This window comes from Puntigrus tetrazona, chromosome 12 (genome assembly GCF_018831695.1).
Source record: "Puntigrus tetrazona isolate hp1 chromosome 12, ASM1883169v1, whole genome shotgun sequence".
Classification (NCBI taxonomy): domain Eukaryota; kingdom Metazoa; phylum Chordata; class Actinopteri; order Cypriniformes; family Cyprinidae; genus Puntigrus; species Puntigrus tetrazona.
In genome coordinates this window covers 4,862,457-4,888,515 of record NC_056710.1, presented here as the reverse complement: position 1 = coordinate 4,888,515, position 26,059 = coordinate 4,862,457, and the positions used below count along the sequence as shown (strand labels likewise).

Sequence of the window (26,059 nt, the reverse complement as noted above, 5' to 3'; positions counted from 1 at the left end):
ATGTTGAAGCGGTCTCATATGGATTAGTCCCAGCGGCATCACTGTAGCGCGGCTGCCATATGCCCCAGGAGCCTCTGAAAATATTTCAGTGGGGACCGCCATCCTGCTCTTGAACATATTGAAGCAGTTCAACACCGAATTGGCACGCTCCTCTGTGAGGTGTGCCATCTGATCGATCGAATCCAGCTCCATCCCAAGAAAAGAGATCCTCTGCGTTGGACAGAGTTTGCTCTTCTCCTGGTTGACCTGAAACCCCAACTGGCTGAGGTGCTGTAGCACCAGATCCCTGTGTTCGCACAACTGAGCCCGGACTGAGCCAGTCATCCAGTTGGTTGAGAATGCGAACGCCTTACTCTCTCAGTGGAGCAAGGGCTGCTTCCGCGACTTGCATGAAGACGCTTTGGCGACAGGGAGAGCCTGAAGGGTAGGACTTGTACTGATATGCTCGACCTTCTCGAACGCCAACCTCAGGAATGGCCTGTGGCATGGAAGAATCGACACACGAAAAGCACGTGTCCTTCAGGTCGATCGCTGCAACCAATCCTGGGGACGGACGCACTGAATAGGCGTTTCTGTGTCAACATCCTGAACGGGAGTGCTCGATTCAGGACTCACAGATCCAAGATTGGTCATAACCCACCGCCTTTCTTGGGCACTATGAAGTATGGGCTGTAAGCCCCGACCTCACATCGGCTGGAGGAAGCGGCTTTATCGTGCCTTCACTAGAAGGACAGCAATCTCCGCCCACAAGACAGGGGCACACGCATTGTTCACTGACATATAGCGGATCCCACTGAACTTGGGGGACGCCGGATGAACTGAATCATATAGCCGAAGTCGAAGGGTTCGCAGGAGCCACCGAATAGCCTGGGAAGATTCAACCAGGCATCCAGAGACCGAACTAGCGGCTCGGGCGGAACCACCGGCGTGCAGGCGATGGGCAGCGAGGGGAGTGCAGGGACCCGGCTCGGGCGCTCTCGTGGCCGGTCCGGCGGGGTCTGAGTGTGGGCAACTCTTACCTGCATCCCCGCAGAAGTGAGGCGGGTAGGCTGTTGGTTCGTCCTCCCAGTCTTCCCACTGCTGCATATTAGCCCAAGGAGAGCGCGTGGTGGCGCGGAACTGGCCCGCTCAACTCCTCGCTCTCCTGGGGACCCAGAGACAGAGAAACCGCCCTTGTCGAGGTTTTAGGTAGCGGCAACATTCTCTGCCCGGCAGAGCAGCTCCCTCCATCCCGGATCTGAGGGCCTCTTGCACCTGCGCTTTCCTCCAGGTTTGGCAGGAGCCTGGACAGGCTGGGTGGCTGCCCTGCTGCCAGCTCCACGGTGCTGCCTAGATGGGGCTGCTGCGTTGACTGCACGGGAGCGGTGGCGGCAGCAGGGGCACCCTCGGCGACGAGCTGGCTGAGGTGGGCCGTCGGCGGCTGGGTGAAGGCAGCAGCTGCACGCCGAGGCAGGATGTTTCTTACCTCAGTCTGCTTCTGGGCAGCGGAGAACTGCTGGGCAAAGTTCTCCACTGCGTCGCCAAAGTGGCCGGTCTGGGACATGGGGGCATTCAAGGAACGTGTCTTGTCTACCTCGCGCGCATGTCGACCAGACACAGCCACAGATGGCGTTTCTGGACCACCGTAGTGGCCATCGCACAACCCAGAGACCGCGTTGTGACCTCGCGTGTCGCTCGTGGCGCGAGGTCCATCACGATACAGAGTTCTTTCAGAACTTCCAGGTCATGACCACCCCTGTGCAGATCCTTCAGTGCCTTGGCCTGATGAACCTGCAACAACGCCAAAGCGTGTACTGCAGACGCAGCTTGTCCACAGGCCGCACAAGGCACTGCCGTTCAGAGCCGACGAGTACCTGCAGGCCCGGAGGGGAGCACAGGATCACCGCACTAAGCGAAACGGCATTGGGACACAGCTGCATCCCAACTGACCGCTCCACTGGGGGCGATCACCGTAACTCCTGGCTGTGCCACTGTCAAGGGTGGTGAAGGAGGAGGAGCCACTGGGGCAGTTTCTGGCAGTGAAAGGTGCTTTCCACATCCCAGTAAGCTCCTCATGCACTTCCGGGAAGAAAGGTACCAGGGTGGGGCCCTGAGAACCAGCGCAAGCCACCCTTAAATACCAATCGTCCAGCCTCGAGGGCCGGGAAGCAGTGGAGGTTTCCACTTGATCCCGATCACCTCGACGGCCTGGGCAAGCATAGCCACCATTTCTAGATCTGTATCCAGTACATTCAACGCCTAGTAGACGCAGAGCAACCGGATCTTCACTTCCAGAAATGTCTGGCTCACCTTCCGATGCAGCGATTGACTTCTGATCATCAGGGGGAGCCCAAGAGGGTACAGCTGATACCCCACGTGAGGGTCCAGACTGCCCCTTTTGCAGCTCCACTGGTTGCAGAGTTTAAGCTTTGCGTCACAACGAAATGGAGCCCACCTGTCTACAGCCAGAATGAGAACCAAGTCGAGCAAACACAAGCTCCGCCTCCTTTTTCAAGGCGACAGAGCCCGCCCATCACTCCGAGATGACCATCTCCCAGCGAGAAATGATTCATCCACAACCGCCACCTCAGCGTGCTAAGCCCAGGCACACGAGGCAACGATTGTGACCATCACCTAACACCAGGTAACAACCGCATCCAGAAACACTGCGGGTATCGTAGTCTGAAGCAAGACCCACGCTGTCTTCCAAGACGCGTCGTCGAGTTTGCCAGACGTAACGTCGTCTTTAAAAAGACGCACCATCGAATGCTCTTTTAGTGCTGCGGCAACAGGGGATAGCCGTTTTGCACACAAACAGGGGGTAGTGCAGCCTGATTGTGGCAATCCACTCGACGCAGGAAAACGACCTCCGCTGAAACGCCGTACTCAACACTCGTAGATCGTCTTTGGAGCGGAACAGTCACGCTTCGGCTCGGCGAAAAGCTGAATATCGCTGCACCGCTGCTTATTTATACACGCGCGCTGTGATCAGCGGCAGCTGGATGCGATTAGCGCGCATGCCAATCTTCAATTGGCTTGTTTAGATACACTCGAAGTAGATTGGTCTCTCGGCGAGATCCCAATTAAATCGGTCATCCGCGTGACTCGGAGTGACCGACTGAAAGGGTACAGCAAATTCTTGAATAAAATCTGTGTGGTGCCCTAGTGGCCTGTATACAGTAACTAGTACAAACATCACAGGGGATTTATCACTAGCACGTGTTTCTCTAGGTAATGTTATATGGGCAGGGTGGAAAATTTGTTGCTCTTAATTTGGTTTGGATGTTTTCTGTATTTTCTAGTTCGGGAACAAACACGGTCTCCATAGTGTGATATCTAGGTGAAAGAGTCTCTATGTGCTGAGAATTAACTGCCTTCTATGACATGAGGCGGCTAGCAGATTTAGCTAATCTGTCTGCTTCCTGACCTGGGCCCTAGTTCGTCAAGCTATAAGACTATGTGACATATTTCTAGAGAGAAGAGCGGCACCAAACCAGGAGGGATGAAGACCATCTCTTTCAACAGGTCAGGTCTGCCCCAAAAACTGGTCCAATTGTCTATGAAACCTATGTTATTCTGTGGGCACCACTTAGACATCCAGCCATTGAGAGACAGCAGTCTACTATGTGTCTCATCACACCGGTAAGCAGGGGAGAGGATAAGAGCATATTACAGTGTCTGACATCGTACTCACTTTCAGTGATCTCTGACTGGCAAAGTTGAACATCATTAGCTCCTAAATTTACGTTTAGCATTAGCCAGCACTTAAATTTACCAAGATGTCAGGTTCTCTGGTTCCCAGTAAACATTGGACTAGGTTGGCTGGTTACTCTATTTTCTAGAGCACTTTCATCAGTTTTCTCAGTGGGTGCATCAGGGAGAACCTGTTTGATGTTCTGATCCGAAAGGAAGAGGCACCACTAGTGCAACTAACAGTCACCCAGTTGTACAGCTACACAGGCTCTTATGCCACAACCAAGCAATGTTCAAGATTTACTGAACCAGTACCATCCAAAGAAGTATTTACAGCCCTCACATTCTTATTGTCCTCAATTAATGTTTGGATTTGTGTCTCTAATTTTAAAACCTATTTCCTTGCATTTATCACACGTGTGTGTCCCTGGTTGCCGATGGAGAAAGATAAACTATACATGTGTCAAGTGGTGGTGATAATGCATGAAGCCATTTACTCACTCACTTTACTTACCTACTGTGAGTGAAGAATGATTTACTTACCATTTGATGGAATAAAAGAAACACAAAAATGGAATAAATGATGGAATAATTAATGGAATACAAAAAACACAATAGGCTCGAAAAGCAACATGAGTGGAAATGCGATTGATAAGCTGACTGACTAAAGAATTCATTTATATTAGTTCATTTTAAACAACAGCCAAGAGAGCAGACTGAAGCAATCAAACTACAGCAGGAGTGAATGAATGAATGTACTCACAGTAACAATCTATCAAAGCGCCTGAGTACAACATTGAGTATGATGAACAAGCAAGAATGATAAACTTTCTTGTGGAAGCAGTACTGGCCTGATCGTTCAGATAGTTTTGTTGTTTTAAGGGGACCTTGTATGTAGCCTTAAGAGTCCTGCACTAAATTAGTCTTTTACATATTTTATAGTTTATTGTGACAATTGTGTATATATCTGTTATAAACTGCAGGGCTACACCAACTTATCTGTGTGTGGTGATTCAGGATTGTTTCCTGTAGCCTTTGAATTGAGTTCAAACAGTTGGCATTTTCATAATATTTAAATAGATATATAATACATATGGTTGTGAGTGACAAATTAATATTTTAAAAAAATATTTGTTGGATTTATTCCCCAACTACCCTCACTCAGAACTCCACAAATCACATAAATTACATAAGTTGGCTTAAAAATTCTGTTCTCGCTGTCCTTCGTCTTCTGTTTTGTATTTCCATAATGTGACATCTGCTCAGGTATGATGACAAGTATTTAACGAGCCTGTGTGTCTCTGATGTTCGACTTCATTTGATTATGCTGATGTTGAGCAAACTATGTCACATCATTGTGTGTACAGATCTTTGCTCTCAGGCAAACAAATCAGCATGTTCATTTGTGCATAAGTTTTGTTGAAAGCCAAATGTTACATAATCATTTTCAGTCTGATCTTATTGTTTATTTTAAGTACAACCCAAATAACAAAAATGTTGGGACAACTAAAAGACTTTCAAATCACATGATCATAGAGTATTGGTTTTCAAACCTGTCCTGGAGGCACCCCTGCCTTGCATATTTTGTACTTCTCTCTTATCAGACACACAGGTTCAAAACCACTGACATAAAGAGAACGTAACAAGTATTTAAACTAAAGCTCTATCATGCAAAAAGGAAGCCATGTGGTCCATGTGTTCTATGGTCAGACAAGTCTTAATTTTACATTCTTTTTGGAAATCATGTGTCAGGGCTAAAGAGGAGGAGACCTTTCAGCGTGTTATTAGCATTCAGTTCAAAAGACAGCATCTCTGATGGTATAAGGGTGCATAAGTGCATAGATTATGTACAGCTTGCATGTTTTGGAAGGCATTATGAATGCTGAAAGACATATATAAAAGTTTTAGAGCCACGTATGATTCCCTCCACATGATGTCTATTTCCGGGAATGTTTTGTGTATTTCAGCAGGACAATGCAAAACATGCAGCTATTACAACAGCATGGTTTCATACTAAAAAAGTCCAGATCTTTCACCTATAAAGAGCATTTTCATAATTAAAGTGCACCCTTTAAGGGAACACAAATTTTTAATGACATGTTTTATAACAGGGGTATTACAATTTTAAGGTGATTTGTTCAAAAAGCTTACAAATCATAAAACTTTTTAATCTAAAATTGCCTGTAAGAGGTAGGGTTGATGTACAACAATAGTACATATAGTTTGTACAGTATAAAAACTAATTATGCCTATAAAGAGTGCCCATAAACCACAAATACCAAAATATTGTGTGTGTGTGTATGTAATCAGACTTTGTGATAATTCATTATTATTGTTTTATTATTAAAGCAATAGGCCACTCAGTTCACTTGTCATCACGCATATACTGTATTGCTGAATGTGTTCTATTTTTCAGTAATCACACATTCTTTTCTGTAGTTATATAAAATTCTATTTTAATGTTGATAAAATTAGTGTACTGCTTTCCAATTGGTTGATGGCAGTGTGAGTGCTGAGTGAGCACATTCTGATTGAACACATGAACTGCAGAGGCAGAAAGTGTTTTGAGCGTGATTTTACCTGTGCCCTCTCTTTCAAATAGCATTAGGAAGGCTATGTTTTTCTCTCTGTCTCTCACTGAAACAGCCAATGAACAAATTCAATTCAGTGAATAAAATGTCCCAGTGCTACTTGTTGAAGATGACAAGGGAGAGCCATCAATACACTTGCTTGCCTTGTGCACAAGCTGAATGCACTCTGCATGTCTGCAAGTTCACATTGCCCAATAGTGTCACTAGGAAAGACATTGTAGGGGAAGAAAAAAAGTACAAAAATAAATGTTACAAAATATGACAGTAAAAAAAAAAAAAAAAGATAAATCACAAATCTTTTTAAAATGACTGTCCAACAGTGACACCAACAGTAAAATTTACAACAGGAAGCCTCCCTGAGCCTATTGAGTTTTAACAAGCAAACTCTGTCCTGCAGGGTCACTGTCCTATAGGGTTTTCTTGCAAACCTGATAAAACCCAGCGCCTCTATATACAATGCCTTGCAAAAGTATTAAGACCTCTTTGTTTATTTCACTTTTTGTTATGTGGCAGCCTTGTGTTAAACTGCTTTCATTTGTTCCCACATCAATCTACTCTCTATGCTCCACAAAACAGAACTTTCACAACTTAAAATTATAATAAAAAAAAAAATAAGTGCATATAAGTATAATAAGTACATTACATAAGTATTTAAACCCTTAAATCAGTGCGTAGCTGAGCTTAGTGCTTAGTGGCATGCTTTGCACATCAGCATTATCTGCCATTCTTCTCCTCATCTTTTCATCTCTCAAGCTCTGTCAGCTTGGATGGGGGCAGATGCACATTTTCAGGTTTCTCTAGAAATATTTGATTGGGTTCCAGCCCAGGCCCTGGCTGGGCCACTCAAGGACATTCACAGAGTTCTGTATAAGCCACTTTTAGAGTCATTGTCCTGTTGGACAGCAAGTTCTCATAAAGGCTCTCAATATTTTGGTGCATTGAGCTTTTCTTCTCCTATGATATGTCTAAGGATGCTGCCAACACATTTTTGTTTGATTTAGTTTGATTTCCTTTAGACATGATGCTTGGAATTGAGTTCCATCAGACCTCATAGTCTCACTGTGCTTTAGGTGCTTTTTTGCAAATTCTGAATGTTTTTTATTTGTGGATTGATGTTTCCCACACCACCATGGAGCTTAAAATTGCCCTTATTATCATCAGCTTCTTGGTCACCACACTAACCCTTTTCCATTAATTACAAGAACCTTCAGTGCAGCAATTTTTTCAGTGCAGCAACTTTCCCAGACCTGTGCTTTGATTCATTTCTGTTTCTGAGCTCTACAGGCAGTTATCTTGATCTCAGGGCTTGATTTTGCTCTGATATGCATTTCCAGCTGTTGGGCCTTTTTTATTTTTAATAAATTGCAAAGATGTCAAAACACTGTTTTTAATTTAAAGCAATTCAACATAAGGCAGCAACATAATGAAATGTTGGGGGTAAATACTTTTGTAAGGCACTGTATATAATAAGAAAATATCAGAGTATATAAGCAAAAATTGCCCTTAATATATATACCTGGTTGTATACCAACTCCAAATGTTTTCCTGATAGACAGATGAGCAAACTGGCATTAAAGAGTGAAACATTTCCTTTCACTGGCTTATGTTTCATCGGCTGGGCCTGACAGCTCCATTAGCAGTACAGATTGCCCAACATCTCACATTACTTACAGAGTTGTCTTTGGACTTTAAAGTTAGCTCTTGCCAAGTTAGGTCCCTGTCCTGTTGATATATGCGGGCTGAATTCTGGATGAATCCTGTGGCACCATTAACATGATAAATTAATAAATTCTGACCTGAAGAAATTAAACAGAGCAGCTTTAGGCAGAGTTAGTCAGCCAGTGATCTTGCTTGTTTAAAAACTTTTTTTTTTAAATAAAAGTGACAAACTAATTTTTTAAGTTTGGGCCTCCAACATGCCTTCCAAAAAACAGAACATTGTGTAATTCAAGACCATAGGTACATTAAAATGTCTACGCTTTATGGTCTTAATAATGTTTACAAATCACCAACCAAAACCAATCAATCTTCCCTTTCTTTATCAGATAAAAATGTGGTTTTGCTAAGGCAAACTGATAGGTTGGTGGTGGTCGTGGTGGTTTTTGTTTTGTTAAATTGGCTAGCAAGTATAATATGTACTTTACCTGTTGAGCAATACGGTCCCACATATGGGATTTTTATTCCCATGCCTCTGGGAGTATGGTTCCACACATGGGATTTAAAATATTCAGTGATGTCACATAATTCAAACTGCACTTTAGCACGTTTGCTGGCACTGAGCCAGAGAGATGTGCACTATTCTTGTCATATTATCACAACTATGCAGTATTCTTATCCACATAAATGCATATTTTAAGTTTCAGACACCCATCTCATGTTGTAGATCACTATCAAGAACATTTCACAAGTTCACCCTTGCATATAATCTGATTAAGCAAACATTAAGCATGTTTTAAATTACAGTCACCTAAAAAAACTCACTCTGGTGGACCACTAGCATATTTTAAACTTACCACTGAAAGGGTTAAACATTTTGTATGCTGTAGCAATACTGTGTGCAAAGGTTTAACTGACTATTGCATTTTACTATAATTTAACTCCATGGGTAATTCTCATTTCTTTCTTTTTTTCTTGCTTAATTTCTTTGCATCTTACCTTTTCCATCCACATACTGTAAGTAAGAGAATGATAAAGCGAAAGAGTACAAGGACACAGGAATTTAAGAAAAACATCTGTAAATTGGAATATTTTTGATTGTTAAGCATTCCAAGTTTTGTCCTTTCTCTGAGGACACAGCCTCAAGACTTTGTGCTTGTGATTTTTTTCTAAAAGGCCATTACCTCAGCTACTTCCATTTCTGGTCTTTCTACTGCTGGGTACAAGGTGTCAGTGATGTGTGTTGAGGGAAATCAAAGGGATGTTGCAAGAGTAGCTTTGCAAATCTCTGCACATCTCTAATTCCTCCCCCACCATGTCTTTCACTAGAGTTACCAAATTAGTTTGATTTCTCATTCGGGCTTGTGAGCACAATGAATCACAGACAGTGACAATCAATCGCAGCAGTGGTGACATTCGCAGCTGGAATAAATGGAAGCAGATGACTCAACTAGAGCAGAATCCCTAGGTGCTTTGTTTTAGTCTGAGGCTGAGTTCACTACAGCACTGTAAAAAACAAAGTTGTTTCAACTTGAAATACCTTGTTACCATGCTGCCTAACATTTTTTTTTTGTTGAGTCAACTAAAATATTTTAGTTGTCATTTACGTTGACCTTACTAAATTTTTAGGCAGCATGGTAACAACTTGAAACAACTTTTGTTTTTTACATTTTTACAGTGAATGCTTACCTAGGTAGCTCAAGTGTACTCCCCCACCCTATCCTTAGCATTCTCAGTTGGATGATTGGTTCTTGGGGACCGAGGTTGACACTCACCCATGCTCCCCTGTAGTTTCTTTCTTCCCTGAAGTTCATGAGAAGCTGACAAAATTGTGGAAGGAACCTTATCTTCAGAACACAGCAGGAGCTCCAGCTTTTTCATTCTCACCACCCTCAAATGGGTATATGGATATAATAGCCAAGCACTCTCACACAAAGAGGAACTCTCATACTGGATTAGTGCTCTGTATGTTGTGACTCCTATGGTGGTCCTATAGGTGTATCTTCCAGTGCTTGGTTCCTATTAAGGACACAACATTTCCTCGGGACAGAGTGCTGAGGAAAGCTTTGTGATCAGCTACATATTATCAAAGTTAACAGATTGTGTTTTGGTTAAGTGTGGTAACCCTCAGTTCCTGATGGAGATGTTGTGTCGCTTTGCCACAAACATAAACTGCCACTGAGTTAGTCACTTTTTGGCTCCTCAGAACAAGCTAAGTGAACAAATTCCACATTGGTCTATTTATTCCCAGATATCTGGAATATGATCAGCTATACAAATTTTGTTTGTCAATTTCATTGGATGTCAGCGGTGTCTGAGTTCCTAAGTGCAACCCCTAGTGTTGACCCGCTTCTTCAAGTTACCTTATGTAACCAAGACTTTTTCCTAATTCTTGAAAATGAGCTCTCTTTTTTCTGTTGAATAAATTGTCCAACTGCAACTGTAAAATACACAGTACAAAATAGTATTTTGTATTTCAAGTACATATTTTTTTGAATACTTGCCTCTGGAATGCTGCTGATCCTCAAGGCTTGCTAGAAGGTCTCAGCAAGAACATATTTGAATCTCTACACATATAAAACAGGTACAAATAGAAAATATTTTGTGGAATTAAAAGTGGCTAAAATAAAAATTTGAGTGTGGTTAATGTGCCTTTCAAAAGCTGAGAAACGATTAACCTAATGCAAATGTCAGTCAAAAAATAGCACCCAATTGCTATCAGACACTGTGTAATAAAAACACACCTGAAGAGGTGCATGTTTTGACTTATATTAAGCATGTTTCTTTAGATGCAGGGGGAGCACAGACTCATACTTTGCTTATATGAATATAATAGGTAAAAATTCAAGAACAAATTCATAAACTTTCCACTATTCATTTGTAAATGAAGTCTGCAGATGAACAGAAAGAAGTGTGCTAGTAGCCAAGATTGCATATGATATAACATCATTGCATATGATATAAGTGTTTGCTCAACACAGGCACACACATTTTTGGCTATGGTCTAGTGTCATTGAGTTATTCAGCCTGAGGTGGTACTCTAATGCTTACTGACAGGCTTTATGTACATACACATAAAATGTATTTCGTAATTTCAGATGCAAGTACTTGCATTAAACATGTTGATTTGGAATGTTACAAGTTGTGAAAGAATTCAGGAGAGTAAAAGAAAGCCATATCTATTCTCAAATCAAACTTTAACTTAACTAATTCTGTGTACTACTTCACTTTTTAATTGATTGAAAAATGCTGTATAGAATCTAAGCAAATGAAGCAGTGCATGAAATCAGGCCAAACATTAGAATTCTTGTGAGACAGAGAACATCCCATGTACACTTTAAGTGTTTCTCTGCCTTTAATAGTCCACTATATATATTTATATTTATATTGCTCCTACTTATAGTAAGATTAGAATAAACTCCCACAATGACAATTAAACTTTTTTAACAGGATCTTTTTTAACTTTTTTTACCTGATCTTGTCTATCTATCCAACAGAACGTTTCAGGATCTTGCAAGACAGATGGACTATGCCTACGGCACTGTTAGAGACTCAGCAGTGTATGATTACTTCAGAGCCAAAGGTACAAACCCACTGGAGCAGGACAGCACATATGCAGAGCTGTGGAGGACAATCAGCAAAAACAATGGACAGGATTTCTCAGTTTCTAGCCCTTCTGAAGGCATACGCAAGGTATGATTGTTTCTCACCTATATTCTATATGATTTCAGAGATTTATGAAAACTTTTTGGGAGAAGCTTTCAGTCTTTAATCTCTTATTTGCATCAAAATTTAATTGCCTTTTGCTCAGAGAACAGCAAAAATGTTTGGCAAGCCAGTTGCTATGATCAAATATTCAACATACAACAGTGATGGTGATGGCTAGAGGAAATACTAAATGAATTCTAGAATATCCTGAGCTCTGGACATTGAGTCATCAGAGAATTTACTGATCCAAAATCATTAAACAAACAAACTTTTAGAAGACAGTTGACATGTATGTAGGTGTGTACATTTAAGCATCTTGCCTGCCTGAATATGATTGATGCATATGGTAAAGACGGGATGTGTAGAAAAGAAAAAAAATTATTTAACTTGCACACCTAAAAGTCTACTTTGTGTACTATACTAATACCAATGTACTAGTAGTAGGCTTTGTAAATGTACTATTTATTTGAGATTAAATCGGGTTTTTATAAAAGTATACTGCATATATACTGCATATGTACTTTGTGTTTATATTTTTCTTTTGAGTTCTTTGAATATGCATTTCTAATGACTAATGGACCCTAATCTAAAGTGTGACCAGATATAATAATTAAGTTGATAAAGGATTTAGAAAACAATTAGTAATAAGAAATCAAATACTTTTGGAGAGAATCATTTTTAAAGTAATTTAATTAATTTAATTAAAGATTCTAAAGTTTTAGAGTAACTTATTAGAGTAATCTGAAATCCTAACTGGAGCTATATAAACTGCATGTTTGGTGGTTCAGCAAAGCCTGCATGTTTGCTGTCACAATCAGTAAAATGACTTGAATTACAAGCATTTACAAGCTAGTGCTGAAGAGGTATGAATAGAGGCATTTACCTGGTGTTCTAAAATGGAATGTGAGTGTCAGTTGGAGTTCTAAGTCTATGGATTTGCACTTCACCAAATCATGCCTTTGTAGCTGGCTCGTCTGTGACATGACTTAATTATAGGAACTGCTAATGCCCAATTGCTCCTGTCTGGAGTTCAGATGCTTTCAGAGCTATTTATGTTCCAAAGGTGCAATTCATGCTCTTTAGTGCTGAGGCTAGTTTGCAAGCAATCTTTCCCCAACCGTTTAGAACAAACACTTCAGATATGATGTCTGGTGCAGGCCTTACATATTTATGTGAATCACACCCACAGGTTCAGACTGTAAGAGACCCTTTTTTATCATCCCATATTTCATGTGTCCATGAATTGTAGGGTTTATTGTTAATTGGGTTAATTGTAGTGAAATTTCACCCATTAAGGAGGCTGACCTCACTTTGGGCACAGGCAATGGTGTCTTCAGGACATAATGATGGACTAAGTCTGGTTCCCCTTCTGGAATTTGCGCTGCATCAAACACTTTGGAAATGTGTGACCAGGAAGCTATAAAAGCATGTGAGGTGAACACAGCAGCACCTTCTGTCATTCATTGAAGCGCTCTGTGTGTATGTCCCTTGTCTGTCACTGATAAGAAGGGAGACAGCAGCAAACAAAGGTTTAGAATGTGTGCTTCTCCCTGATCTTGTTACATCACAGGCAAGGATAAACACAATCTTTGTGTTGTTGTTTGTATGGTTCTCGTACCTGATTTCTCTTCTCAATGGCTCTCCATGGGAGATCCCATGAGAGACATCTCCTCTCACAGACAGTGGGCACCATCTTTCACCTCCGCCCAAAGCTATGGAAGCTGTAGGTGTGGCCCCAGCTGTCCGCATTGTGGGTACCTCACCATGCAGAGCTTCACTCTCAGAGAGCTCTCTTCGATAAGGAGCTCCTATTAGTGCACTTTGGAGTCTTGGGTTTTATAAGTGGATCTCGTGGAGCGAATGGAGACAGGCAAAGCCTTTTCTTCTTCCTTTGCCACTGGACACAGCACTGCCTCCCAGGGTTTGGAAGCATGCTCTGGCAGAGTGGTTTCTATCCCACAGGGAGTGCACTCGGACTTTAGGCTATCATCCTATGATAGATTACAACAGTACGAGGTTACAACAATATGAGGAGCTGGTAGAGGTGATAACCTGCTCTGTGGCCACATTAAATCTTGAGTGGTCCACCAAGAACTAGACTGAACCATCAAAATTCAAGTTGGATGAACGTTTACTGAGGTTTCAGCCACTCCTTCCATGTGGGCTTACTGTTCTTCCTGAGCGAAGCATAAAAGTATTAGGTTCTTCCTGTTCTTCTATCACTGGCTCCACTGCAAATCCAGGGCATCCTCATACTTTTATTTTAGCTCATTTGGAACAGATGTCGTTCTCGCCTACATAAAAGAGCTGGGGTTAAGACTAAAGAAAAGTGTACTTTCTGCTTTGCAGAGGACCACTTATCTCGGCGTGGTGTGGGATTTGACCACAATGCAGGCACAGTTGTCTCCTGTTCGATCAACACCCCAGTCGTTAGAGTCAAAGAAGATCACTCACTGTCAAGCAGATTTAGAAACTGCTGGGTATGAAGGCAGCTGTGTCCAACGTGATACCTTTTGGCCTGCTGTACATGAGACCCTGTAGTGGTGGCTCAAGACCATGGGGAAATCTGCTTCACATGATCAAGGTCACGTGGTGATGCACTCAATTTCTTACAGCACTGAAGTCAAATACTTGGTGTTAAATAATAAAATAATTCACTGTGATCTTCTCACTCATTAAACTATGACAGGTCCTTTGCTGCAAAAATACCATCACTGCAAAACTCTAAAGTAATTAAAGTACAACACCATGTGCTTTTTAAAACCATTTTCATAGGTTTCACATTATATTTTTGGCTCAGAAAATATGTAAATAGCATATGCCAGTAGCAGCAGCTGTATCCCTTCTAGCCTAATCACAAATCAGACATAAGAGTAGAATAATTTCAGTGGACTTAAACTTAATATGGTGTGTTTCGCAATTATAATAAAATTCTTTGTGATGTTCATTCATTTAATTTTAGTCCTGAGACCTTGTTTAATATCAGTGGTACCTTGCTCTGTCTTCTCTGTCGGTGTGTTGTCTATTTTCTCTTTGCTTTGTGATGCATTTCACACTGTATGTGAATGTTTGTAGTGTGAGAGCAGCTTTGTTTTAGCGATCATGGCAACAGTAACTAAGCAGGGCGGGTATTTGAATCGTCAATTGCAGAGATTAGCTAAGTCTTAGGGTCATAAAGCTAAAAAAAAAGCTTTTTGGTTGCAAACCCACCAAATGGGTTCAGTACAAACAGGGACAAAGTATTCCATACTGCTGGATCTTCAATTTTGAGGTCCTGGACAACTCGTTCAGATGCATGGCATCATGGATTCAAAAGATAAAAAAATATATGCTAAAGATGACTGCTTCTGTTAGAAAATGTATATCAGGCTTTTGTTGCATCTTCCATTGGGACAATAATCCAAAACAAATATAAAAATAAACACAAAAATGGGTCACTGAGCAAGAAATGAAGCTTCTGTTATGGCTGTCCCAGTCCTCTGACCTGAACCTTCTAGAAAATAAGTAAGGTGAAATAATGAAGAGGGGCACCAACATAGAGCTCGTATTCTGAAGGATCTGGAGAGCTTCTGTATTAAGGAATGGTCTCTGATCTCTTATCAGGTGATCTTCAAACTCTTCAGGCATTACAAGAAAAAATCTCAGGGCTGCTATCTTGGGAAAAAGATATTACAATAATTGGGTGTCAATAATTGTGACAAGAATTAGAGAAAGCATTTAAATTAAATCAAAGATCATTTTATATCAAATGATTTTAGCAAAATCAAAATTTATTTTCATATCTGCATTTGCTCATATTTACCAAGGGTACCAATATTAGTAAAGGGCACTGTAATGTTAATATAGGCAGATATTTTTCTGTTTTCTATAATGGAATTGGCTACAGAAACTTTTAATTTATAGTAAATGTTTATCTTTAATAATTACTGTTTTACTTTTGAATTTTGTTTTATATTTTCAGTGGACTGCCTATTACCTCGGAGACTGCAGGGAAAATATTTTTAATTTAGCTCCAGTTGTTAACATTTAGAATTGATGACAGATTGTCTATACAAGAGGCTTTTCTTTCAAGTCATCTTTTAAAAGTTCTTAATGTACCCTTTTGAAATGAACAACGGACATTCAGTGTCAGTTCTTGAGAAAATCAAAGAAACAACTTTGGAAAGATCAAAGAGGAAGACTAGAGGAGTTTGATTAAGAAACTTTTAGAGAGTGCATAATGAGTTGAGGATGTGAAATCCTTTGAATCGGCCAATAAGGGCACTTGTAGATCAATGAAGCTCCTTTTAACGAGAAAGAACTCAATAGATTAGTCAAGATTAGCCTCCAGAGTGTTATTGCAATGATAAAACACTTAAACAGTAATAAGTTTAGAGGATAAATAATGATCCATTTCATTATTACCAGTCACAACGGTTATAAAGTTCTATGAGAACTGGGATGTCCACACCACAGTTATAATAATAATGAGACAAAGAAATTATCTTTTTTTTTTATTCACAGCTAATCAAAACCCACTCAACATTCTAGCTTAAACATTTAAAGTGGCAGACAAGACAGCTACAACCCATTAACACTAATATATGAATTGTTTTGTGAACTGGCCTTTATACTCCAATCCCACCACACAAAGATAAGTGTGTTGGTCAGAAAACTGTTTTAAATTGAACCTTAGAGTGTTTTTTTTGTTCTTACAGGCCAAAAAGGACCTTACGCATTTCTGTGGGACATGGCCGTGGTGGAGTATGCAGCACTGACTGATGACGACTGCACCATTACTGTAGCTGGCAACAGCATGAGCAGCAAAGGCTACGGCATCGCCATGCAGCATGGGAGTCCTTATCGAGACCTCATCTCCCAAAAGTGCGTATTGCTTGTCTCCCAGCTAAAACATATGTTTCACCTCCTAAAAAATAACATGCAGCTGGTGCAAGGAGTATTTGTTGTTCAGGCAAAAGCTATTGCCATTATTATTGTAAGTGTACCGTGCTTTTGGGAATTTAATGAACTGCATGGTAAAGATTTGTACTCTAGCTACTGCAAAAGCCAATGTATAGTATAGTAGTATAGTAAAAGTATAGTAATAGCATGCAAAACCATTTCAAAATGATGCTGACATTTTTGTCAAGTTTTTCATTAACCTGTCACCACATAAATGTCTCACAATATCATAGCCACTTCGAATCTCCCACAATTTACAGTTTCTTTACTACTCACAAAACCTTGATTTGAAATTACCAGTTGTTTCTTGGGTTTAGTTTTACATGCATTACAAATTGATCCCTTTGTGAATATAAGATATACCAGCTGGCTGTTTAAAGCTCTACATAATTACTTGTAACCAATTAAGATTGTTCAATTGCATTGCCTTAGGATTTTGTTAAGCTGGGTAATGATCTTTTTAGTTGCCTTCTCACTCACTCTATATTGATCTATGTAGAATATACTAGCATGACCCAACTTCCAGCAATACCCAACGTCAAATATTTTGTCTTGAGTTTGGACATTTATTATGCCATAGTTAGCGTTACAGATCTATTGATCATGAAAAACCATCTATACCTATAAATAGGGCACTATATTAGGGCACTAGCTATTTGTAGTGGTGTCTAAAACCATAGTTGATATTATCAAGTGTACTCCAATCAATCAATCCCATGTACTCAACAGCTAAAGAATACCCATAATGCAAGGCTTATGATGAATGTCTTGCCAGAAGATGGTGCATACAGCTAAATCATCAATCCATCCACTTTTTCCCAATTGCTGGTCCAATTGCTTATATTACGGCAACAGTACAGCGTAATATCAGGTATACATTTAATTAGAATTGACTATTAAATATTTAAATAGAGGTTTATACCTGTTAGTTTCCATGACAGCATTCAAGAAAAATATTTTCATTATTATTTGAAGTCTTCCAGTCTGCAAAGTTTTTTAATGATTGTTAAAAAGCAAGCAAAAACTATGCAATAGCAGCAGCCCTTCCGGGACTATCAGTATTTGAATTTGAACACTTGTTTTTATTTGCTCCTTCAACCGGACTGTATTAGTAGACTAATATAGGGAAGAGTGAATAGGGGGTGGTTTCGAACACAGCACAGGGCTTAAATACACAAGATTAATGAGAAGACATAGGACACCTGGGGACACAATTAAGTGCAACAAAACAGAAATTAAAACTACAAACCGTGCAAACAGTTACAACAAACTACACAATCATGTCCAAACACAAGACAAAACTGGGAACATGTGAAACCCAAAACTTTGTTTTCAATCTTTCAATCAAACAGTACTTTATTTTTCTATTTAATTTTGTTTATTTATTTATTTTACCTGAAGGTAAGTAATATTGTGAAATTAGGTCATAATCCCACCACCCCCTTACTCACTTCTGCTTTCCTATTTACACTCTGTCAACTTAGAAAAGAGTGGCAAACATTTCAAAATAAAAATGCCTTGGGCAAATGGGAAAATGCATTCTAAGGCAGCTTGGAGGGAGCTTGCAGGTTATTACACAGTGAACCATAATGTCATCTCCTCTTATTTTAAGAATTCATCTTAATATTTTTCTTTGTGGCACATCATTATTTGTTTTCTCTACCACTCTCATCTTTTGGCTGCCCTCTTGCATGTTTCTATATGTGACATTTTACATTGAAGAGACTGAAACACCTGTGTTATTCGTGGAGAAGCCCTTCAATGCCAACAACACACAAAAAGTCAGCTATTAAGCAACTGTAAGTCATTTCTGTGCATATATTAGCAACAAACAGAACTGCAAAAATAATAGATTTTCTGTTCTGCACTTTCAGTGGTGTTATGGATAGTTTGCTAGGTGGTTACAATCTTATGGAAATTAAACATGGTAAATAATTTAAGATAAATTGAGATCCCCAAGTCATGATGTCTCTATTCCCTCCTGCAGGAACGAGGTTAAGTAATATATATAAATATGTATATATATATATATATATATATATATATATATATATATATATATAGAATGGAAGCAACCATATGTAAAACACATTAAATAAGCACATTTTATGTCATCCTTTGCAGGATTCTGGAGTTGCAGGAGAAAGGAGACCTGGATGTCTTAAAACAGAAGTGGTGGCCTCGGACTGGCCGTTGTGACCTCAACAGCCACAGTAATGTCCAACCTGATGGTCGGTCGCTCAAGCTCCATAGCTTCGCCGGCGTTTTCTGCATCCTAGCAGCGGGCTCCTGTTGGCCTGTCTGGTGGCCGCCCTGGAAATGTGGTGGAACAGCAATCGCTGCCGGCAAGAGCAGCCCAAAGAGGTGACCGAGCTCAGGGCGCGGAAGACAGAGCAGAGAGAGGACACTGCCACACTCTACTTTAAGGATCCCGCAGCAGACGCGAGCCCCGATTTAGTCGAGCTCCAGTACACACAGTTATAGGTGTGCCCTGATGAAATCAAAATTGGTCCCCCCGCCTATTTAACATAACAACACAATTTTCTTTGTGCTTGGGGTGTGCAACAGTGCCCTTGATGAAGCAGGCTTTACAATTTAGAATGTCACATTTACCAATAAGCAGTGATTGTAGACCATTTTAGAACACAACAGCTCTTTTTCAGAACACGGTGAATTGCTGTGTGCTGTTTACATAGGCAACTATCTTTCAAGGTAGCATTCTCACTGAAATGGCACCTCACCACATAGACAGCAACCTTTATAGTTCTAGTCTGTGAGCTCAATTACAATATTACAGTTAACATAGTGGCAAGTTAAAATGTGATGCTCCAAAAATGCATAGTACACAAGATATTTTATTTGACACCTTCAGTATTGAATGCATATTCAGCACTATCTTGGATAATACATTTTTTGTTTGTTTTTTTAACTTGAGCTCATTGCACTGCATTTAGAAATGTATTTTCTCTAAACAACAAATGCATTAATGCTTTCCATTTTGATCAAAATAAGGTATCTAATCTTACTTCTGGATGAGCTTTACATTGAGACATGCCTTGAAGTGTGAACAGAGTTATTATATTCCACCAATTACATTTTTTCTTTGAATCCGACAAATAGTATGCACATTTTCATTCTGAAAGTCTCTAAGGAGGCTAAATCATACTACAATTTTTTTTTATATTATCCAAATGATTATCAGACATTTTCAGCTGGGAAAATATCTCAAATGCAAAATTTCTCAGAGCAACTTGCACCTTGGCAGTGAAAAAATAATACAAATGTTTTTCCAGTATTCTATACCAGAAATTTTCTTAGATCTTTGGCAACCCTGCAACGGTCATATAATTTATTTATTCTTTGTCCCATTTAATGTTTTAAACAACAATTTATGCCGTAATTGTCTTTCATGATGCAATTAAGTGTCTAAGTTATCTACTTCTAAATATCAGAATAACTGCTTTGCTTAATAACCTCTTTAATAAGCCTTCCTAAATCTTCATCCACTGCCAATGAAACTGCATGTTATAGACTGGACCAGGGTTGATGTGGATCCGTAAACTAAAGTGTGCATAAAATTGGGTGCTTGCATGATTCTGTCTGCTCAGCTATTCTTTAAAAGAATAAATAAATAACTAAATGAGCCACCCCAAAAACATAACTCAAGCCCGAACAGTCAATAATCCCTAGTAATTTACTGTGTGACATCCTGTTGCAATTATATGTCAATGTGGACAAGTTTTATGGATTTATTTATTTATCTCTATATTTTCTATTTTACATTTATTCTTCATTTGTTTATGATCTTATGCAGGTTACTAAGGATTACAGACTGGCAAGGGTTTCTGGTCCATTGACATATAATGATATTGCTACTGCTTCATCGGAGGGGAGCAAGGACATTTGGACAGACAGAGAAAGAGACTGGGATGAAGCAGAAGCTATTGACACAGGTCAGAATAGAATTGTAGGCCTCTTTTTTGATTGGCTGGGAATTAACTGGACCGGATGTAGAAGCCATCTAACATTAAAGATTTATTGATTTCTTTATTTTGTGTTTTAGTTGCCTCATTTAGCAGATTCATCTTCCAAATTGTGTTGGGTTTAGAATGACATCTCTGTTTTTCCTGCATTATTTATTCATTTCTTTATTTATTTGAACAATTACCATATTACCACATCAATGATTTCCAGTTCAATCAAAATCAGCGTTAAGAACACTCCTGCACCTTGATTGGTGGCATTTATTTGTTGAGACATTAAGCTATTGCAACATGATTATGAAATATATTTCAATAAGAGTTCCCCTAGTTGTGGCAGTGATTATTTAATTAGTGTGGATATCTTTCATGAATCAGTGATCCACATTTATGTAATCGCCTCATAATTTAAATGACTAAACAATAAAGAAATGTCATAATTGTGTTGAATGAAAAATGATGCATGGTGCATTTGCATACCTTCAAACAAAGGCGAGGATGCATCAAATTCAGTCAAGTGCTTGCTTAGTGGCATACATGATAATAAACGAAGCAACATGATTCCACAAGGATAAATGTCACTGCAAATAGCATCAGTAGGATGCCCTGGATGACTTTTTCTCCTCCTGTGTAACTTACAGAAAAATCATAATATCGTCGTGAATAGGGATCAAATCTCCCAGCATTTGCAGTTCATTTGTAGCCTCTATCAAGATATTCACTGTTGGCTGGAACTGTCACATGGCCCGGAAGCACACATACCCACACAGATGACGGTGTTTGGAGGACCAGGTTTAGGCTTTAAAAATTAACAGCGATCTATTCATTTAGCCATTTCCACCATAATCAATCAACAGATGGTAAACTGTGATCTTAAATCGTATCCGCAGTCGAACGAAGTAAAGCAACACAGACCTAGCCTATTGCAAACAGTTAACAGGTGGGAAACTACTCCAAACTCAGCTTTTATGTCAATCATCCTGATAATGAGCATACACTTTTTAACCTAAACCTGATCTCAAGCTTTCCAATCATCTATGTGGGAGAGTATGTATTTGCTTCAGGCCATGTAACAATTTCCAGCCAACTCTTCTTTGTTAGTGGATCTTGATAAGAATCTAAATAGTTCTGAAAATGTAAATTTGAGTCCTATCTACATTGTGATATTGGTGATTTTTCTGTAAGTTACACAGAGGAGAAAAAGTCATCCAGGGCATCCTACTGATGCTATTTTGCAGTGACATTTATCCTTGTGGAACCAGGTTGCTTGCCGGTCATCGTGCGCGTACTACAAGCACTTGACTGGAATTTGATGCATCCGCCTTTGTTTAGCAGTATGCAAATGCACCATGCATCATTTTTCATTCAAATACAATTATGACATTTCTTATTGTTTAGTCATTTAAATTATGAGGCGACACATAAATGTGGATCACTGATTCATGAAAGATATCCACACACTAAATAATCACTGCCACAACTAGGGGAACTCTTATTGGAAATATAGCCTACAATCATGTTGCACATTAATGTCTCAACAAATAAATGCTACCAATCAAGGTAGGAGGTTCTTAACGCTGATTTTGGATTGAACTGGAAATCATTGGATGTGGGTAATATGGTAATTGTTCAAATAAATAAAGAAATGAATAAATAATGCAGGAAAACAGAGATGTCATTCCCAAACCCAACACAATTTGGAAGATGAATCTGCTAAATGAGGTAACTAAAAACACAAAATAAAGAAATCAATAAATCTTAAATGTTAGATGGCTTACATCCGGTCCAGTTAATTCTCAGCCAATCAAAAAGAGGCCTACAATTCTATTCCTGACCTGTGTCAATATCTTGCTCATCCCAGTCTCTTTCTCTGTCTGTCCAAATGTCCTTTGCTCTCCGATGAAGCAGGCAGTGCAATATCATTATATGTCAATGGACCAGAAACCCTTGCCAGTCTGTAACTTCTAGTAACCTGCATAAGATCATAAACAAATGAAGAATAAATGTAAATAGAAAATATAGAGATAAATAAATAAATCCATAAAACTTGTCCACATTGACATATAATTGCAACAGGATGTCACAGTAAATTAATAGGGATTATTGACTGTTCGGCTTCAGTTATGTTTTTTGGGGTGGCTTCATTTAGTTATTTATTTATTCTTTTGTAAAGAATAGCTGGAGCAGACAGAATCATGCAAGCACCCAATTTATGCACACTTAGTTTATTGATCCACATCAACCCTGGTCCAGTCTATATAACATGCAGTTTCATTGGCAGTGGATGAAGATTTGTGGTTACGTATTAAAGAGGTTATTACAAAGCAGTTATTCTGATATTTAGAAGTAGATAACTTAGACACTTAATTGCATCATGAAAGACAATTACGGCATAAATTGTTGTTTAAAACATTAAATGGGACAAAGAATAAATAAATTATAAGACCGATGCAGGGTTGCCAAAGATCTAAGAAAATTTCTGGCATAGAATACTGGAAAACATTTAAATATTTTTTTCACTGCCAAGGTGCAAGTTGCCTGAGAAATTTTGCATTTGAGATATTTTTTCCCAGCTGAAAATGTCTGATAATCATTTGGATAATATAAAAAAATTGTATAAGGATTTAGCTTCCTAGAGATCTCAGAATGAAAATGTATACTATTTGTCGATCTAAAGAAAAATGTAATTGTGGAATATAATAACCTGTTCAGACTTCCAAGCGCTGTCTCTAAATGTAAAAGCTCATCCACAAGATTAGATACCTTATTTTGATCAAAATGAAAGCATTAATGCATTTGTTGTTTAGAGAAAATACATTTCCTAAATGCAGTGCAATGAGCTCAAGTTAAAAACAAACAAAAAAATGTATTATCCAAGATAGTGCTGAATATGCATTCAATACTGAAGGTGTCAAATAAAAATATCTTGTGTACTATGCATTTTTGAGCATCAGCATTTTAACTTGCCACTATGTTAACTGTAATATTGTAATTGAGCCTACAGACTAGGAACTATAAAGGTTGCTGTCTATGTGGTGAGGTGCCATTTCAGTGAGAATGCTACCTTGAAAGATAGTTGTTTATGTAAACAGCACACAGCAATTCACCGTGTTCTGAAAGAGCTGTTGTGTTCTAAAAATGGTCTACAATCACCGCTTATTGGTAAATGTGACATTCTAAATTGTAAAGCCTGCTTCATCAAGGGCACCACTGCACACCCTGCCAAAGAAAATTGTGTTGTTATGTTGGGCCAGGCGGGGGGGACCAATTTTGATTTCATCAGGGCACACCTATAACTGTGTGTTCGGAGCTCACTAAATCGGCTCGCCTGCGCGGGATCCCAAAAGTAGAGTGTGGCAGTGTCCTCTCTGCTCTGTCTTCACCGCTACCTGAGCCTGTCACTCCTTGGGCTGCTCTGCCGGCAGCGATTGCTGTTCCACCACATTTCAGGGCGGGGCCACCAGACAGGCCAACAGGAGCCCCGCTGCTAGGATGCAGAAAACGCCGGCGGTTATGGAGCTTGAGCGACCACCATCAGGTTGGACATTACTGTGGCTGTTGAGGCCACAACGCCAGTCCGAGGCCACTCACTTCTGTTTTAAGACATCCAGGCCTTTCCTGCAACTCCAGAATCCTGCAAAGGGATGACATAAAATACAGCCATTTAATGTGTTTTACATATGGTTGCTCACTATATATATATATATATATATATATATATATATATATATATATATATATACAGCCAATGAGCTAACTTGCTTCCTGCAGAAATATATAGATCACACTTGGGGATCTCAATTTATCTTAAATTATTTACCATGTTTAATTTCCATAAGATTGTAACCACCTAGCAACCATCCATAACACCACTGGAAAGTAACAGAGCACCCACATGGTGAAGTCATTGTTGTTAATACAGAAATGACTACAGCTAATAGCTAATTTTTTTGTGTGTTGTTACATTGAAGGGCTTCTCCTACGAATAAATACAGGTGTTTTCAGTTCTTCAATGTAAAATGTCACATATAGAACATGCAAGAGGGCAGCCAAAAAGATGAGAGTGGTAGAGAAACAAATAATGATGTGCCACAAAGAAAAAGACAGATGAATTCTTAAAATAAGAGGAGATGACATTATGGTTCACTGTGTAATAACCTGTAAGCTTTCCTCCAAGCTGCCTTAGAATGCATTTTCCCATTTGCCCAAGGCATTTTTATTTTTGAAATGTTTGCCACTCTTTTCTAAGTTGGACAGAGTGTGTAACAGGAAAGGTAGCTATAAGGGGTGGTAGATTATGACTCAATTTCACAATATTACTTACCTTCAGGTAAAATAAATAAATAAACAAAATTAAATAGAAAACAAAGTACTGTTTGATTGGAAAGATTGAAAACAAAGTTTTGGGTTTCAAGATGTTCCCAGTTTTGTCTTGTGTTTGGACATGATTGTGTAGTTTGTTGTAACTGTCAATGGTTTGTAGTTTTAATTTCTGTTTTGTTGCACTTAATTGTGTCCCCAGGTGTCCTATGTCTTCTCATTAATCTTGTGTATTTAAGCCCTGTGCTGTCTGAAACCACCCTCATTCACTCTTCCCTATACAGCCTACTAATACAGTCCGGTTGAAGGAGCAAATAAAAACAAGTGTTCAAATTCAAATACTGATAGTCCCAAAGGGCTGCTACACAGATAGTTTTGCTTGCTTTTTAACAATCATTAAAACTTTGCAGACCGGAAGACTTCAACACAATACCGTTATTTTTCTTGAATGCTGTCATGGAAACTAACAGGTATAAACTCTATTTAAATATTTAATAGTCAATTTAATTAAATGTATAATTGATATTACGCTGTACGGTTGTCAGACATAAGCAATTGGACCAGCAATTGGGAAAAAGTGATGACTAATGATCAGCTGTATACACCATCTTCTGGCAAGACATTCATCATAAGCTCTGCATTATGGGTATTCTCTTTTTAGCTGTTGAGCATGGGATTGATTGGATTGGGAGCAATAATTTGATAATATCAACTATGGTTTTGTGACACTACTACAAATAGCTAGTGCCCCAATATAGTGCCCTATTTATAGGTATAGATGGTTTTTCATGATCAATAGATCTGTAACGCTAATTCATGGAGAACAGCATCCAAACTCAAGACAAAAATATTTGACGTTGGGTATTGCTGGAAGTTGGTCATGCTAGTATATTCTACATAGATCAATATAGAGTGAGTGAGAAGGCAACCAAAGATCATTACCTACTTAACAAAATCCTAAGGCAATGCAATTGAACAATCTTAATTGGTTACAAGTAATTATGTAGAGCTTAAACAGCCAGCTGGTATATCTTATATTCACAAAGGGATCAATTTGTAATGCATGTAAACTAAAAACCCAAGAAACAACTGGTAATTTCAAATCAAGGTTTTGTGGGAGTAGTAAAAGAAACTGTAAATTGTGGAGATTCAAGAAGCAGATATTGTGAGACATTTATGTGGTGACAGGTT

The 26,059-nt window shown here is 39.3% G+C and overlaps 1 pseudogene; it reads left to right on the top strand.

Annotated features, from left to right (window-relative positions):
* The window catches only part of LOC122355783, a 57,289-nt pseudogene extending 36,143 nt beyond the window's left edge, over positions 1–21,146 (top strand).
* Positions 21,147–26,059: the final 4,913 nt, after the last annotated feature.